The sequence below is a fragment of the Biomphalaria glabrata genome, chromosome 8 (assembly GCF_947242115.1).
Source record: "Biomphalaria glabrata chromosome 8, xgBioGlab47.1, whole genome shotgun sequence".
NCBI lineage: Eukaryota > Metazoa > Mollusca > Gastropoda > Planorbidae > Biomphalaria > Biomphalaria glabrata.
Window position 1 is genome coordinate 6,678,447 of NC_074718.1, and position 17,917 is coordinate 6,696,363.

Here is a 17,917-nt window from a genome sequence, read left to right on the forward strand (position 1 = left end):
AGAGAGAGAGAGGGAGGGAAAGAGAGAAGGAGAGAGAGAAAACGACAAACAGAGACAGAGAGAGAGAGAGAAACACAAAATATATAAAAAGAGAGAGAGAAACACAAAATATATAAAGAGAGAGAGAGAAACACAAAATATATAAAGAGAGAGAGAGAAAGAGACAAACAGAGACACACGAGAGGAAGAGAGAGAAACACAAAATATATAAAGAGAGAGAGAGAAAGAGACAAACAGAGACACACGAGAGGAAGAGAGAGAAACACAAAATATATAAAGAGAGAGAGAGAAAGAGACAAACAGAGACACACGAGAGGAAGAGAGAGAAACACAAAATATATAAAGAGAGAGAGAGAAAGAGACAAACAGAGACACACGAGAGGAAGAGGAAGAAACACAAAATATATAAAGAGAGAGAGAGAGAGAGAAAGAAAGGGAGGAAAAAACACAAAGTCTGGGAGAGAGAGAGGGGGGAGAGATAAACAAATGCGAAAGCAGAGTGAGAGAGAGAAACACCTTTAGAATTACACAACTCAACATTGTAAAGGTGTCATTTTTTCTGGACAAAAGTATCTCTGCCAATAATTCTAAATTTCCACTAAATGTCTTCAGTTGTAGACTCTCAATATTCTAGTGTAACATTTTATTGACAGGTTCGACTGACACTGACGTTATTCTCATAGACATAAAACCTTTCTATGGGAACTTCATGTTGACAATCAACCTTTTTTTTTTGTGTGTTTTTTTTTTTGTTTTTCAAGTTCAAACATGCTCATTGCGCTATGACCATATCAAGGCCGGCTCTAGGCATAGGGAAAACTAGACAGCCGCCTAGGGCCTCTGAGTAGTTTAAGAATAAAAATTATGAAACAGATCAAATCTCATAGCAAAACATTAGGGTTCTATGTCTAGTAGCCTACCTTTCATGGGCGCAGCCAGGCGGGTTGGGGTTCTACCCCCCCCCCCCTTTTGAAATGAAATATGTTAAATATGGTAGGATCTGGCGTACTATGCGCAGATGACTTCTTGTGTATGAGTCAAATAACAGAGTTGGAATAGTAAAGTAAGTAAAAGTTCCCCTTTCAGACCATGTGGTCTAAAGGACAGATGATGTAAAGAGTTGGGTGAAATCAAACTCCAAGATTGAGAACTGCACGGACAAACAGAACCAGGCAGTTTGTGAAGAATAGGCAATCTGTGTCAAACCTTCAGTTATATCCTGAGATTGATTGTGCTGCGCTTAATTGATTAAATTGTTCTAGATTAATTGTATTGCGTTTAATTGATTGTGCTGTTCTAGAATGACTGTGTTGCCTAAACAGAATTGTAATAAATGAAGCTTCAAGAAAAAACAAGGTTACAAAGACAGTTTGTGTGGAAACACAAACTCAAAATCGGCCCCCGAAGTGGTCCACCCAGGCAGGCTTCAATATTTTCAGAAAGAACATCCGAATGAAATTATATCAAAGATAAATGAGAGATAAGTATGGAGAAAGAAAGTGGACAGATCTTGTGTAGTGCCCCAACGGTCAGGCAGATCAAAGTATAGGTGCAAGTGAATGCAAGGTTTGATGTGAGCCTGGCCTAACTAGTTCCCCTTCCAGACCTTGTGGTCTATATGGTAGATGATGTAAAGTTCATCTGTTTTTTGTGGCTACGGTTAACGAGGGTGTCGTGTAGCCAGCACTACGACAAACCGCCGTTTACTTTTCCCAAACTAATGTCAGGTACCCATTAGAACTGGGTGGACTCAATGAGGCGCCCAAAGATTCCGAAGTTGAAAATCCCAGTCTTCACCAGGATTCGATACCGGGACCCCAGGTTCGGAAGCCAAGCGCTTTACCGCTCAGCTACCGCGCATCCCTGACTGAAGTGTTAGAATTGATGTAATTGTTCTGAAAAGGCTCAATCTCTTTTACAAATCGTTGGAAAAAAAAAAAGTATATTTCGTATAATTAAAAAGTGTTCAAGAAATTGCAGTTTACAAGATAAATATTCGTTTTAAATTAGGTCTAGCTTATAATGCATACTAAATAGCTTTTTCTCTTTAAAGAACTTCTTGCATAAGTGATTTTAAAAATTAGATTTTTCCCTTTCAGAAAAAAAAAAAAAGTAGCCGTTGCATCAGAACTTTGAATGGTCTAAAATATTGTGATGTCAGATTTTCACTATCTTTTCTAGTTTACGAGATCTAAACGGGACAGACGGACAGACATTTCACACAAAACTAATAGCGTCTTTTTCCCTTTTGGGGGCCGCTAAAAACTAATTCTAAGTGTCAACGACCACAGATGTTTTATTTAGACAACAAACAATTATTCTCTTATCAATCCAAACAAGACACTTTATCACAGTAATATAAAGAGGGAATTCCCTGTGTTGTAACCTCATATAAATCATTAAATATAGAATTATAATTATACGGACAACAAACGGTACATCGTGGCCATGGACATTGCTGCTTTCCTCGTTAAATTTTGACTCAGGCCTTATTTATCGGTGATATATTTCGCAATATAATCCCTTTATGTCATATTTCTTAATTAACCTTTATCTTTTGGTAACTGCTTATATTTAGAGTAGTCGACAAGTATTGGGCTCCATTCTAATGATTTCATAAGGTAAGAGATAGAAGGCTTACATTTGTATAGTAATGTTATGAACTTTTCGTTAACTGGGCGGATTTAAACTATGCTATGATATTTAATCTATATTATTATAGCACTACTTTCATATATATATATAATTTTTTTCGGGTGGAAAGGGATTGTAAAAAATGTTCCATTGTTTTCTTATCTAACATTCATTAGTTATTAAGAGAAAAACAATCGCTCAATAAGCTGTGTATGAACTTATTAAATAATCAAACAAAGCATTTTAGTTTATTTAAAGAAATCTCTATAAATCAAATAGGAACATACACTTAAAATGCTATTTAACCGTAGTTAGGCCAATATTAGAATATGCATCCTCTCTTAGGAACCCCTGAACTGAGGAAAATATATGAAGAAACTAGAACAAATACAAAATAGGGCAGTAGGATTTATATTTAAAACAAACAACGAATATTCACTTTTAACGTTTGGATGGCTGACTGGTCGTGCGGTTTGCGCGCTGGACAGTCGTTCGGATTTATCGACGGTCTAGGGTTCAAACCCTGCCCGCTCCCATTCCCCGTCGTCCTGCGGGAGGTTTGAAATAGGAAGTAAACTATCTTCAACTCTGAAGGAAAATCCGAATTATGTAAAACATTTTACAAAAAACAAGAGTAACACCATTAGTAAAATTACTAAATTTACAGACACCTCAGGACAGAGGAATAAAAAGTAAAGTAGCAAAAATAACATTGTTGTAACTGTGTTCCCGCCCTATGGTGCGCACCATCTCACTGTTCCAAACTGGTGGTGGAAAACATAGAACCACGGAACTATACTAACCCTCAAATAGTTATTGGTGTTCACCAGTCGTCTTGGTGAAGCAAAAGGATTCGACTTTTGTGTAGACTAAAATCGTTAAAGGAAGCCACACATTAAGTAAAGGACAGTTATCCTCTACCTAGATTCGACGACACCTTGGACACGCCTGCTAGGATCACATATCTTCCCTACTTTTGATAGGATAAGATAGGATCATAGCGTATTGAGAAAGCTAAAGGAATTAAATTGCGCTAAACAGAAACAGTGGGTATAAGTATTTGTAATCACTAGTAATCACACAACTTTTTTTTTATTGTTAGTGCAAAATAATTGATATATTTACGCTTAGTGTAAGCTTTGTTTTGTTTTTTTAAAGTATTTTTCTCTCTACTTTCTTGATTGATTTTGTTTTTATTATAAAATTTCATTGACGAAGCAGCTAGTCAACATGAGCTACAATAGGCTGTTAATAAAGATCTTCTTTCTAGCAGCCGTATGTAAGTTATTAAATTTGGACAATAATATTAGAAATCATATTGAAGAGATAGATAAAAAAAAATATGCATGGTGATTTTGAAATGTGCAACTAAGGGTGACAACTTTTGTTATCTAATTATTTGTGGTAGCTGTAAAGGTCTTGGGAAATTTAAATATTATTTACTTGTCAACAAAAACAAAATTGATACAGGTGTTAACATAATGTAAGACGCAATTGAATATATATTCATACTCAATTTTTCTTTTTTTACAAATGATACAGTAAAGGCAGGTGTAAAGAGTCAAAACGCATCACACTGTCATCTAGCTTTTGATGGAGAATGTCCTAGAAGTAGATTATCAAACTAGAATGTGTCCTGCAAATTTTCATAGAAAGCAGACACAAGTTTCCGTCTAATGAATGACCCAAGCACTGGACTTATCTTGCGATAGAAATCTAATGCAAGTTTTGCACGAATCAGTCAAACCACCCCATCAGAGCCCCGTTACTTTTTTTTTGTTTGTTAAACCACCTAAGACACACAAAATCTATTCAAATACTCAGAAAGACACAAAGATAAAGGCACATTCCTCGTTCCATACGCTAGGACAAATGTGTACAAATGCTTCTTCTTCCCTAGAAAATACGAAAAACATGCATATATGTGACCCTGCCGGACCAAGTAAAACAAAGGACGTTTGGGCCACGAGGCCTTCATCAGCTACAAAACAAACAAAAAATAAAAAACAATTAACACAAAATAGTCTTAAGTGAACTTATCTGTCCGATGTTGTTCTCTATCGAGGCAGAAAAGAAATGAGCTACGCTGGTGTAAAAGCGCGGGAAAACGGAAGGGGGCGGAGATGTCAGGCAAAGATGAATGGGAAAAGGGGGGTACCGTAGTGTTAGTGCCCATCGTGTATTAAATAAAAGTGTGCTGGTTGTTGATCCCGTTAGGTTGGAGGGTGCCTGACATGTAAATAAGTTTGTTTTCTATCTGCAGACGGGTGTTTTTGTCGTTGTATTGTTGTATGGCAGTGACGCCCCCTTGGGCGTCTTGGTCACAATGGTTAAGTACGGCCCTGCTATTTAGTGACGGGTGAATACTATTTGTTCTCCACCCCTCTTTTTTATTCGCCTCTAAAATTACGTCCGAATTGCAAAAATAAAAGAGTGATCTTTCCATTACTTGGTGTCCAAACTCTTGAGCCATGAAGATTTATATATATATAGATACATGTGTAGTGTCTTAAGATGGGCACGTTTTCTGTTTCAGACTGCACAGCTAGCTCGGGCTATAAGCCTAGAGTTGTGACACGCTTGATGGCTCGATGCATGAAAAACAGACAACACTACAAGTTGCTGACTAATGGGCATGTGAAGAAATGTCTGAGGTATCACGAAGAAATGAAAAAATATGTAGAGGCCAAAAGGATTTGTAAAGGTTTCAATTACTTGCTGTAAATCTACGTTGGATTCTGTTTCTCTGCCCCCCTTCCACTACAAACACCCCCCCCCCCCCCATTTCCGAATGGGGGCTGGCGAATTTAAGTTGTGAAATTACACTAGTAGTTTACGAGTTTTTTTTTGTTATTTATGTTAATTATATATACTAATTATTTATATTTTAACCAATTTTTTTAAAAAATTTTGCAGCCCTTCTCCACTCTGGTATGTTGGCTGATTTGTTGAGATGTGGGAGGGGTGATTGCATCAATCACGCCCCCCCCCCCGACCCTAACCTTACTAGTGTGTGTGTGGGGGGGGGAGTCCATTTTGTGTGTGTAGAAATCATTGTTTGTGAAAAAAATTAGTTTCTTCTTATCTTGTTACATTACTCTCTCTCTCTCTCTCTCTTTCTCTTAATCAGGAGTTCTGTAAACAAATGCTCATCACACAACACATCTAACACAAGAACTTGACAACAAGAGTTCTAAATAATATTGTACTTTAATGAATATATAACAGCCAATACTAGACAATTGGCAACACAATCAACTACTACACTACTGTACATCAGAGGTTCCCAATCTTTTTTGTCTCGTAGACCCCTTGACATGGTTTCTGGTTTTCGGTAGACCCCCTGTTTAATACTGCATTTTTGCAAAATCGCCAATTCCATTTTTGAAAACTAATTTCTAACTGTAGCAAGTCGAAGAGCGAAAAAGTAATTTAAAGTTACAGAAAGTTAAAAATTAAAATTTTTTTTAAAGTTAAAATTAAAAGCTTCTTATAAAATTCTTTGCAAACGACATACATAGAGTGTACTGGATAAGCTGTATCAGACGTGAAAGATCAAGAAATACACTGCGCTTTGCGAAAACTTTTAGAATGATACATAAGGCAAATCAATTAATTGATTAATTACTATTTAATGTTTGATGACTACATCATAGAACAACAAATTCCTATACAAAACATAATATCCATAGCAACGGATAATATACGTGCAGAAAAAAAAAACAAAAGCAACATCATTTCCAATGATTAATAAAGATTAATTGTTATTTGATTTGGTTTACATTTGAATTTTATCAATAAAAAAAAAAGACAATCTCTGTAACTTATTTTAACTTTAACTTTTTTCTTCGTAGACCCCTGGGGGTCTATATAGACCACTTTGGGAATCACTGCTGTACATCATCGTACTTAACTCTACTGTTTCTATCTATTCCTGAATTTTACGTTTCACTCGAGGACTCCGCCAGGACCAATTTCATGGCCGACTAACAGTCCCGGTCTCCTCGCTGTCCTGTCTTGAACTACACTGCCTTACACACTCACATGACCATAACACAGGTCATATGTGCTTGCAAAGTTTATACCAGAACTGTCCCTTATCCATCGAACTAGCACGCTAACTGTATTACTGGCCTGTGTCACACGTGTCAGCTGATCGTACAGTTAACTCTATCGCGCCGCCAATAGGGTTACAATATTGCCCCCTTCTCAGATTTGTCCGTCCCGGACAAAATCTACCTCACAACGTGGGCTATGGAGGTTAGTCAATGCAGGCGGGGGTCTATCGGTGGGAGCGACAATGGGTTTATATTGACATCTCGATGGAGCCATCTGCGTTGTAGTCTGCCTACAGGGCCGGTCCTACAGGTTGCGGGGCCCTATGCGAAACGCATTGTGCGGGGCCTAATTTGGGTTGTGATAAGGATAATAAGTGAACATTAAGATTTTGTATTAGAAAATAAATTTGTGTTTGCATTTTATTCATACTTTACTAAGTACAAAATCACTGTTAAATTAACTTAACGAGCCATCTACAATAGATGGTAGTTTTTCAACAAAAAGCCGATAAACATTCAGATCTGCCTTTTAGATTTACTATCGACTCGCAAAATATCGCTTTTGTTTTGTTTTTTAAGATAGATTTAGATCTATATTTGTATGCCAGTGACTTGACTATTGAAGTAAATTAAGCATGTGAACTTCTTGTTTTGGTTGAAATTCGCCTAATTGTTACATTTTTACTAAATGAAAGCTGACAATGTCATTTTTTTTAATCATGAGTAGGATTGGCGTTTTCCGTATTGAATGACACATCGAAATGACAATTTTGTCTGTTTTAATGTTTTAAGATTTGCATCAGTTTTCAGAAGATTTTAATAATCTCAGCACATTTTCATGACTTTTTCTTATATTTTATAATTTCAGGACAATTCCAGGAACCCTTTAATAATAAGTTAAAATGGTTTAATTTAATAATTTACACCTAGAATTCGCATCGCGCGGGGCCAATGAAAGTGCGGGGCCCAATGCGACCGCATAGGTTGCAGTGACCTAAGACCGGCCCTGTCTGCGTATGTCTCTTTCTCGTTCTGCTTCAATGGATCTGCCTTTGGTTAAGAGAACGTCGTTTTCGTTGTCTGACCTTTCTCTTAGTCACCACCGACGGCAGTCACATGTCAAGAAGCGAGGCAGTGGATGTCATGGCGGTGGTCATCAAGACAGTTGTTCCAACACTTTGGTTCATCAGACTCTCTCGGTGAATGCTCTGCAATTGAGTCGGAGGACCCCGGGGAAGTCAGGTTATCAATCAGGTCACCAAACCCAGCCGCATCTGGAAGACATGCCTGTAGGGCACGTGAGAAACGTCCGATATGCAAAAGCTCAACAGCTGCTGCATCAGAACTCACGTATTAATATTTTAACCAATCTTTATATTAGGTCGCCCAGTTCTGTTATGTTGGCCGATGTGGTGGGGTGAGAGTGGGGTGATTAGAACTAGTTCCCTTCCTACCCAAATCCCTTGAGTAATTGTGTGTGTGGGGGGGGGGGGGGGAGGTCCAATTTATATGCCCAAAAGTAAAAAATGTAAATTTGATATTCTTGCAAAAAATAACATTCTAATACAAGATCATTGATGTTTTTTCAAGCTGCGCCAAAATGTTGTCATAGAGTAGTTCTCAATATAAATGTTAAGCGTTACTGAGGGGTGAGGGGATAAATAGTCATATTATCTTATCGGATAAACTGATTTTTAGCGAAGAAGTTATTTTCATTGTAAATAGTTTTCATCTTTCTGCGGACCCCTACGGTCGTCTCGTGGACACCTGAGGCTACACGTATTCCAGTTTGAGAACCTCTGATCTATATTATATAAGCTATTGATTTCAATATTAGGTCACACCGCACTCCAGTTTTAAATTAAATCATTACAAAATATGAAACGAAAGATAGTGATCGGTAGCAGAAAGGCCCCTCCGGACAGACCTTCAATCTTCTTTTTGTATTTTAGTAATGAAATTATATTTTTCTTTACAAAACAATCTGTCACTTGGTATATGTATGTATGTATGTATGTATGTATGTATGTATGTATGTATGTATGTATGTATGTATGTATGTATGTATGTATGTATGTATGTATGTATGTATGAATGTATGTATGTATGTATGTTTGTATGTATGTATGTATGTATGTATGTATGTGTGTATGTATGTATGTGTGTATGTATGTATGTATATATATGCAGAATAGAAATCAAAACCGTTTGACCAATCTTGATAAAACTTGGCAGAAATGTTTCTTGGACCGTAGTGTATGTATTGTAGCCCTAAAAAGAACTTAAGCCCCTCAAAAAATCATAATTGCCCAACTCTATGAAAGTATGATATTTTATGACTATAGGCTATGTTTACCATGTTGACATGAGAAGAGATGGAAAGGATTTAGATCTAGATCTACTTTTAAGAACTACACTTTGCACATATAGTTTTTTTACCTTGACACAAGGAAATACAAAATATGGTCTATTGATTTAATTATTTAATAAAATTAAACTTCAAATTTGTGTTTCAAAAACATTTTTTACAAAAATTCTTTCTTTATATCTGCGAATTTAGAATTCGTGACGTACATTCTTTCATTAGACATTACCCGAAGGTTACACATCTCTCTATTCCTAGGTCTAAAACTCTAATTCAACTCTAAGATGATAGAAATTCTCTTCACAAAGATAGTTTTATAATTAAACACGTGAACATACTAATTATAGTCCATTCATTTCATATTTTAATCAAATTAACATTCAAATTTGTTTTTCTAAAGCATTTTTACATGAGTGCAACTATTCTTAATATCGCGTGCTTCTAAATATAGATCTAGATCTGTACACAAGCCAATGTTTTCATAAAAAATTGAATTCAGGTCAATTAGCTATTTTTAGCTCCAGTCATAATATTTTTTAGCGGCCCCCGAAAGGGAAAAAGACGCTATTAGTTTTGTGTGAAATGTCTGTCCGTCTGTCCGTCCGTCCCGTTTAGATCTCGTAAACCAGAAAAGATAGTGAAAATCCGACATCATAATATATTAGACCATTCAAAGTTCTGATGCAACGGCTACTTTTTTTTTCTGAAAGCGAAAAATCTAATTTTCAAATCACTTATGCAAGAAGTTTTTTAAAAAAGGAAAAGCTATTTAGTATGCATTATAAGTTAGACCTAATTTTAAACGAATAGTAATCTTATAAATTGCATTTTCTTGGACTACTGTTAGGCGGAAATGTAGTTTCTATTTTTTTTTTTTTTAGGAATCGACTAAGAGATTGAGCCTTTTCAAAACAATTACATGAATTATAAGACTTCAGTTAGGCCATGGGAGGCGCGGTAGCTGAGCTGTAAAGCGCTTGGCTTCCGAACCGGGGGTCCCGGGTTCTAATCCTGGTGAAGACTGGGATTTTCAACTTCGGAATCTTTGGGAGCCTCTGAGTCCACCAAGCTCTAATGGGTACCTGACATTAGTTGGGGAAAAGTAAAGGCGGTTGGTCGTTGTGCTGGCTACATGACATCCTCGTTAACCGTAGGCCACAAAAACAGATGAACTTTACATCATCTGCCCTATAGACCACAAAGTCTGAAAGGGGAACTAATTATGCCAGGTTCACATCTAACTTTGCATTCACTTGCACCTATCCTTTGATCTGCTGGACCGTTGGGACACTACACAAGATCTGTCAAACTTCTTTTTCCATTCTTATCTCTCATTTGTCTTTGATATAATTTCATTCGGATGTTCTTTCTGAAAATATTGAAGCCTGCCTGAGTGGACCACTTCGGGGGCCGATTTTGAGTTTGTGTTTCCACACAAACTGTCTTTGTAACCTTTTTATTTATGAATTCATGCATTCGCTTTACTTATAACATTATTATTTTCTTTCATTGTTTCTAATGCACTATATCAGTGGCTACATCAGCAACACGCAAGTTAAGACCCGCGGGCAGCCGGTAATATCTGTCTAGTATATATATATACGTATACATATATATATATATATATATATATATATATATATATATATATATATATATATATATATATATATATATATATATATAGAGAGAGAGAGAGAGAGAGAGAGAGATTTAACAACAACCCTTCAGCGGGGTTTGAAGCTAAAAAAAAAATACCTCTTCAATATAAAAAAGCAAATTACACACTCAAAAATTTTATATTTATATATATATATATATATATATAGAGAGAGAGATTTAACAACAACCCTTCAGCGGGGTTTGAAGCTAAAAAAAAATACCTCTTCAATATAAAAAAGCAAATTACACACTCAAAATTTATATATTTATATATATTTGGCGGGGGGGGGGGGGGAAGGGCGCAAAACCTCCTCCGAAAAAAATCCTGGCTACGCCCATGATTGTATGCCTATATTTTTATCTTGTATTATGTTAATTTTCTTAGTTTACACTGCTTTTATAAATTTTGATTGTCTATTTTGTACATTTTTTTGGGGGGGGGGGGGTTACAGAAGAAGGAGGTCTCTTGGCTACATTTAAAGGCAAAATGGAGGAGCAAATAATCTTAAATGAACTTTACCGTGGGTTTTCAGAAAGTCCTAAAGTAATTTGGATTGGCTTAGACAGACTGGAAGACCACAAAACATATAAATGGATAGACAATGGAGTAATTCATGAGAATATATCCAGGAATATGATATTTCCGGATGGTATGTTGTTATTGTAGTTCCATACTTGTGATGACAAATCGGGCTAAAGGTAGTCTTTTTTTTTCATTGACCACGAAGGATAATGAGATTAGTTAACGTGATAGATTAAGACCAAGAAGTCTTCCTTGGCACTAAGATAACGCCTTTTATTTGACGAATAAAGACAAAGAATTATACCTTGCTTGTTTACAATTTTTCATTCGGGATGTCACAAACCTAGTTATTTCTATTAAACCCCCTTCTCTCCTCTTTCATTCGGGATGTCACAAACCTAGTTATTTCTATTAAACCCCCTTCTCTCCTCTTTCATTCGGGATGTCACAAACCTAGTTATTTCTATTAAACCCCCTTCTCTCCTCTTTCATTCGGGATGTCACAAACCTAGTTATTTCTATTAAACCCCCTTCTCTCCTCTTTCATTCGGGATGTCACAAACCTAGTTATTTCTATTAAACCCCCTTCTCTCCTCTTTTATTTGGGATGTCACAAACCTAGTTATTTCTATTAAACCCCCTTCTCTCCTCTTTCATTTGGGATGTCACAAACCTAGTTATTTCTATTAAACCCCCTTCTCTCCTCTTTCATTCGGGATGTCACAAACCTAGTTATTTCTATTAAACCCCCTTCTCTCCTCTTTCATTCGGGATGTCACAAACCTAGTTATTTCTATTAAACCCCCTTCTCTCCTCTTTCATTCGGGATGTCACAAACCTAGTTATTTCTATTAAACCCCCTTCTCTCCTCTTTTATTTGGGATGTCACAAACCTAGTTATTTCTATTAAACCCCCTTCTCTCCTCTTTCATTTGGGATGTCACAAACCTAGTTATTTCTATTAAACCCCCTTCTCTCCTCTTTCATTCGGGATGTCACAAACCTAGTTATTTCTATTAAACCCCCTTCTCTCCTCTTTCATTCGGGATGTCACAAACCTAGTTATTTCTTGTCACCGCGTTATTTTATATGTTATGAATGTGGCTGTGGTTATCAATGTAGGCGTGGTGGTGACATTGGGTTCTTGTTACAAATCACTGAATAATGAAATGACGCTGGGTGTAGCAGATACAATAAGTTTAATATAACACCACATAGTGAATACACCATACAATTCGACCCAGGAATGGTCAGTATTAATCCAACAGTAATATACGAATATCACAACTTAGTACTTATTCTATAACCAACTACTTTAAACATCTAACTCTACTGCTTATATCTTAAGTGACTCAATACAAGTGCTTGCTACAAGATCTCTATGTGGACTGACTGCCTTTAACTCTCTGGTTCACCTAAGGTCAAAAGTGTTCACCTTAGTGCAACATGGGTTGTGAATAAGATTCACAATATGGAATTAACATACACAATACAGAATTAGGGTTTCTACTCTATGGCACCAACTTTGAGGTGGTGACATTTCTATTAAACCCCCTTCTCTCCTCTTTCATTTGGGATGTCACAAACCTAGTTATTTCTATTAAACCCCCCCCCCTTCTCTCCTCTATTCCATTTGATGCACATCTTAACAATCCTGATATCTACCATCTTGAATGACTTTAAAATCTAAATAGTTAACAAACTTTTAATCTGCACAGGTGGTTCACCTTTTACGATAGACTTAATACACTAAAGCTCCGAGCTGGGATTATTCCCTTGTAGCACGGTCTAGGCAGAGTTCTTCAGGGTCTTTGTCTCCGTACAATGTTAGACTCCTACTTTCGCCAGTCTTATCGTTTTCATAACTAAGCCCACGCTGCCATCGTTAAGGTTGTGTTCTACTGTTTCGTCTTCTGCAGTGGTTCCCAAAGTGTTTTGACCGCATGGATGCTTGACTTAAAATGTTGCTGCACCATGATATAGTCGATGTGGTTGGGGATGTTCTCCACTGGGAATGTGCCCTGTGGTTATAATCGTGACTTTTCGGCACGCTAATGTGTTAGCCAGCTAAGGCTATTTATACTTCACAAATTCTTGTTTGTCGCAGATAGCGCTCGTTAGTTGAAAGAATCCTAAAGTACCTTTCCAGGGTTAATATGAGTTGCTTCTTACCTTGGCATTTCTGTCTTCTTGTACCAGAACTCCTATTTCGCGACTTTATGGACCAATCCCTGCATTTATTCAAAACAGTTTTCTACTGTCTTATCATCGTAGGTTGATGTACGACCAAAAACTTGTGTGATGGTGATGTTTAAAGGTGACGATTTTAACGTATAAAAATGAGTGGACTAGAGACTGCATAACAGCTCACAAAATGAAACGTATCAATTTCTATATTTGACAAATTTTCCGCAAGATTATATTTGTTTTAGATTTTTCTCGAATACTGCAGTTGCTATCTCACGGGTCTGAAACGGGCGTGTTCTTATATTCTACTAGCTGTATCAGTTTTTAACCCTAACCCAAGATTAATAGCGTCCATCGGAATCACTCTAGAAAATTGCAAGAGAATAAAGCATCTCGCAACAATTTGTCCAGATTCAGCGACGATTCTTTAGCAAATCAAGCTGTTGTGTCACAACAGACGGTGGAATCTTTCAACGTCGAGACGGTTACTTTGAAATACAATTAAAAGTATACATAAGAAGACGGATAAAGACGCCCTCAAAGTTATGCATATTGGATGCAGGTTACCCATTGCCCAATCATTATTGGTCATGCAGATTCTGTACAAATAGAAAAGTTCACCTATTTAAGCAGTGTTAGTTTAAATGATTGAGATGCATATCATGGTGTTAAATGTCGGATTGGAAATCAAAAGCCGCCTTTCAAAAAGTACGGCCTATCTGTACAAACAAATTAATTAGCCTGAAGATTACAAAAAACACCTACTCAATATAATCATCATTCCAATGGCCACCTAACTTCCAGACATGGAAGGCTGAAAAGAGGTTGATCAGTGATGGCTGAAAAGAGGTTGATCAGTGATGGCTGAAAAGAGGCTGATCAGTGATGGCTGAAAAGAGGCTGATCAGTGATGGCTGAAAAGAGGCTGATCAGTGATGGCTGAAAAGAGGCTGATCAGTGATGGCTGAAAAGAGGCTGATCAGTGATGGCTGAAAAGAGGCTGATCATTGATGGCTGAAAAGAGGCTGATCATTGATGGCTGAAAAGAGGCTGATCAGTGATGGCTGAAAAGAGGCTGATCAGTGATGGCTGAAAAGAGGCTGATCAGTGATGGCTGAAAAGGATCCTACGAATAAAATACCCAATAGAAAATCTTTTCCAGCACAGGCTCGTCGATTGACATTTGTGAGACCTATCATTAGACAAGACAAAACAATTTAGCATTAACTTGAAAGCCGAAAAGAAGAACGTAAAAACATGGCCGCCGATGTCTAATTTGGCGTCACTCTTTTTTTAGAATTTCTGAATTTCGTGGGCACCAGATGCGAAGTGGTGTCGAATGACGCGCGTGGGGCTTAAGTCTGTGTGTTTCTCCACATTTTACAATTAAAAATGTTACGTGTGCCACTCAACTGGTCAGATCAGATGTTTGGAAAGCTCCTTAAGCTCACTCAGAGTTATTCGGGGCCAAGCCCTTGGCGCCAAACATTTCTCTACATTTCTGAGCTTCAGAAACTCTTTCTTCTGGCGTCTACTACTCTTATTTTCTCACAATAGGAAGATTACGTTAAATAGAATTAAATTAAGAAAGTTTGGGACATGTTGATATTAAACTTTGAGTGGTAGTAATTTTTCTTTTTAAAAGTTGCTTTTTGGAAAAGTGCATTTTTCCGACTTGGGTGTCACCCCTGGTGGGTGTCACCCAGTGAGGCCCGCATCCCCAACTTACCAATAGTGACGCCACTGCTTTGAGGTTTCTCAATGATATATTTATTTATTGTCGATAATAACATGTAAATCTATGAAAAAAATACCAAACTAGTTAATCCGTTATAATTAATTAACTTTGTTTTATAAAGAGTCAGTAGAGCCTACTAAGCAAAGGGGATATAAGCCTTGAGTAGAGAATTGGCTTGTTCACTAAAAATTTCAAAGAGAACACTAAATGTTTATTTTAAGATAATCAATGTTTCTTTTTCAGACCATGAGTGCACAGGTTATAATCCCAATTCTCAGTTTGTAACTCCAATGCCGTGCTTCCTATTAAATAACTTTTTTTGTGAATTGCGTTAGGTGTTTGTGAAAAAAAAAATATCAACCTGAAATGTTTTCGTACGTTTTTATGCTATAACTTTAAAATCAATAAATATCTTTACCAGAACTAATGGTGCTGATCCTTAGCAATGCGTTTGTTTTTTCTGTGTGTCTGTGTGTGTCTTGCAAGATAATAGTGCGAATCGTGGTCGAGAGGCTAAGTGCGATTGAACTCGGCTTGTCTTGGCTACCTAGAAGGGGGCTCGAGGTTCGACACCCGACTCGGGCAGAGTTGTGTTTACTGAGCGCCTAAAGGCAGCACGGAAAACCAACTCCTAGATACCCCCTCCCCCCCCCCACTGGTTCACAAATGAGATTGGACCAAAGCGCTCTGAGCATGCTATAAGCATGAAAGTAGCGCTATATAAAAGCTATAATAATAATAACGGATGCGTCTAGATGAATTTTGTTAAGTTTTGCTTTCTTGTTGAGTCAAGGAGGGTAAAGAATCGGATGTCACTAAACTAGTCGATTATAAAGCCTCGGGTGTTGTTTTGCATCAGCAACAGATTTTCCTCTATTAGCACATTTAGATAAAGGAATAATGGCTAGCCCATGATTTACCAGAAACCAACGCATTCGATGGAGACAAAAATCCTTATAATGGATAACAGAGGACATTTAGGAGGACATATCCTTACAAAAGACGACAGGATGATAAATCTCTACAAATGAGGGTAGACAGGAGGACGTATCCTTATTAGAAGGACAAGTAGGAGGACAAATACTTACAAAGGCGGACAGGAGGACAAATACTTACAAAGGCGGACATACGGGAGGCCTCAAGAAGAAACAGAGACTAGTGATTAATCTGGGTGCATGATGCGCATCCATTGTTAGATTTTTCTTTGGCATATTGCTATTGGCAACATTGTTATTTTTAAGAAGTGTTAAGAATGTGTGCTTACAAAATGTCAACTCAGATTTACGACAGTATATCAACTATAGGCCTAAACCTCCACAAACTCAAAAATTTACAAAATATTTTTTTTTTACTTTAAAAATGCATTTTGAATACTTTTTGTAAAATAGAAGAAAAACTAATTTACCTTATCGTATATAATCTTATCTTCTTATCTTATATAATACAGACGTTACTTAAAAAAAGAAGATGATAAAGTCCTACGCGTCATGCATTTAGTCATGCATATTAACCAATGACTTAAATTCTGCCAAGTCACTGGTTTTCCTGGCTAGCTCAGGCAACCCATTCCATGCTCTAATAGCACTAGGGAAGAAGGAGTATTTGTACAAATTTGTCCTAGCATATGGGACGAGGAATGTGCCTTTATCTTTGTGTCTTTCAGAGTATTTTATTAAATTTTGTTTTTGTATTTGAAGATTATGGTTCAGTGTTTTATGTATTATTGCCACTTTACTTTTGAGCCTTCTGTCCTGAAGGCTTTCTAAATTTAGTGATTTTACTAAAGGTGTTACTCTAGTAAAATGTGAATATTCGTTTGTTATGAATCGCACTGCTCTATTTTGTGTCGGTTCTAGTTTCTTAATGTTTTCTTGAGTTGAGGGGTCCCAAACAGAGAATGCATATTCTATTATTGGCCTAACCAAGGTTAAATAACATTTTAGTTTTATGTTCTTATTTGATTTATAGAAATTTCTTTTAATAAATCCTAATGCTTTGTTTGATGCAGACGTTAGAGATGATTACGTCCTACGCGTCATGCATTCAGTAGTGCATATTAACCAATGACTTAAATTCTGCCAAGCCACTGGTTTTCCTGGCTACCTCAGAGAACCACCCATTCCATGCTCTAATAGCACTAGGGAAGAAGGAGTATTTGTACAAATTTGTCCTAGCATATGGAATGAGGAATGTGCATTTATCTTTATGTCTTTCTGAGTATTTTATTAATTATTTATTTTTTTTTGAAGATTATGGTTCGGTGTTTTATGTATAATTGCTACTTTACTTTGCGCTTCTGTCCTGAAGGCTTTCTAAATTTAGTGTTTTAACTAACGTCTTACTCTAGTCAAATGTGAATATTCGTTTGTTATGAATCTCACTGCTCTATTTTGTGTGTTCCAGTTTCTTAATGTTTTCTTGAGTTGAGGGGTCCCAAACAGAGGATGCGTATTCTAATATTGGCCTAACCAAGGTTAAATAACATTTTAGTTTTATGTTCTTATTTGATTTATAGAAATTTCTTTTAATAAATCCTAATGCTTTGTAGAAGAAGTAGAACAAACTCTTGTTTCTTTATATGCATTTTACGTTGTTACGAAATCCATACTTTACCATGTAACTTAGAGGTTTAACATTATTTGTTGTTGAATGAAACTAAGAAGTTTCACAAAAAAACAACAACAACAACAAAAAAAACAACAAGGTTAAAAGACAGTTTGTGTGGAAACACAAACTCAAAAAATCGGCCC

The 17,917-nt window shown here is 36.7% G+C and overlaps 1 long non-coding RNA gene across 1 annotated transcript; it reads left to right on the forward strand.

The window, feature by feature from the left end:
- The first annotated feature begins 2,430 nt into the window (after nt 1-2,430).
- Nucleotides 2,431-15,609, forward strand: LOC106080162 (uncharacterized). The gene is made up of 5 exons (XR_008779545.1): nt 2,431-2,621; nt 3,856-3,913; nt 5,171-5,338; nt 11,172-11,369; nt 15,411-15,609. It is a non-coding gene; the product is annotated as an uncharacterized LOC106080162 (long non-coding RNA).
- The last annotated feature ends 2,308 nt before the right edge of the window (nt 15,610-17,917 follow it).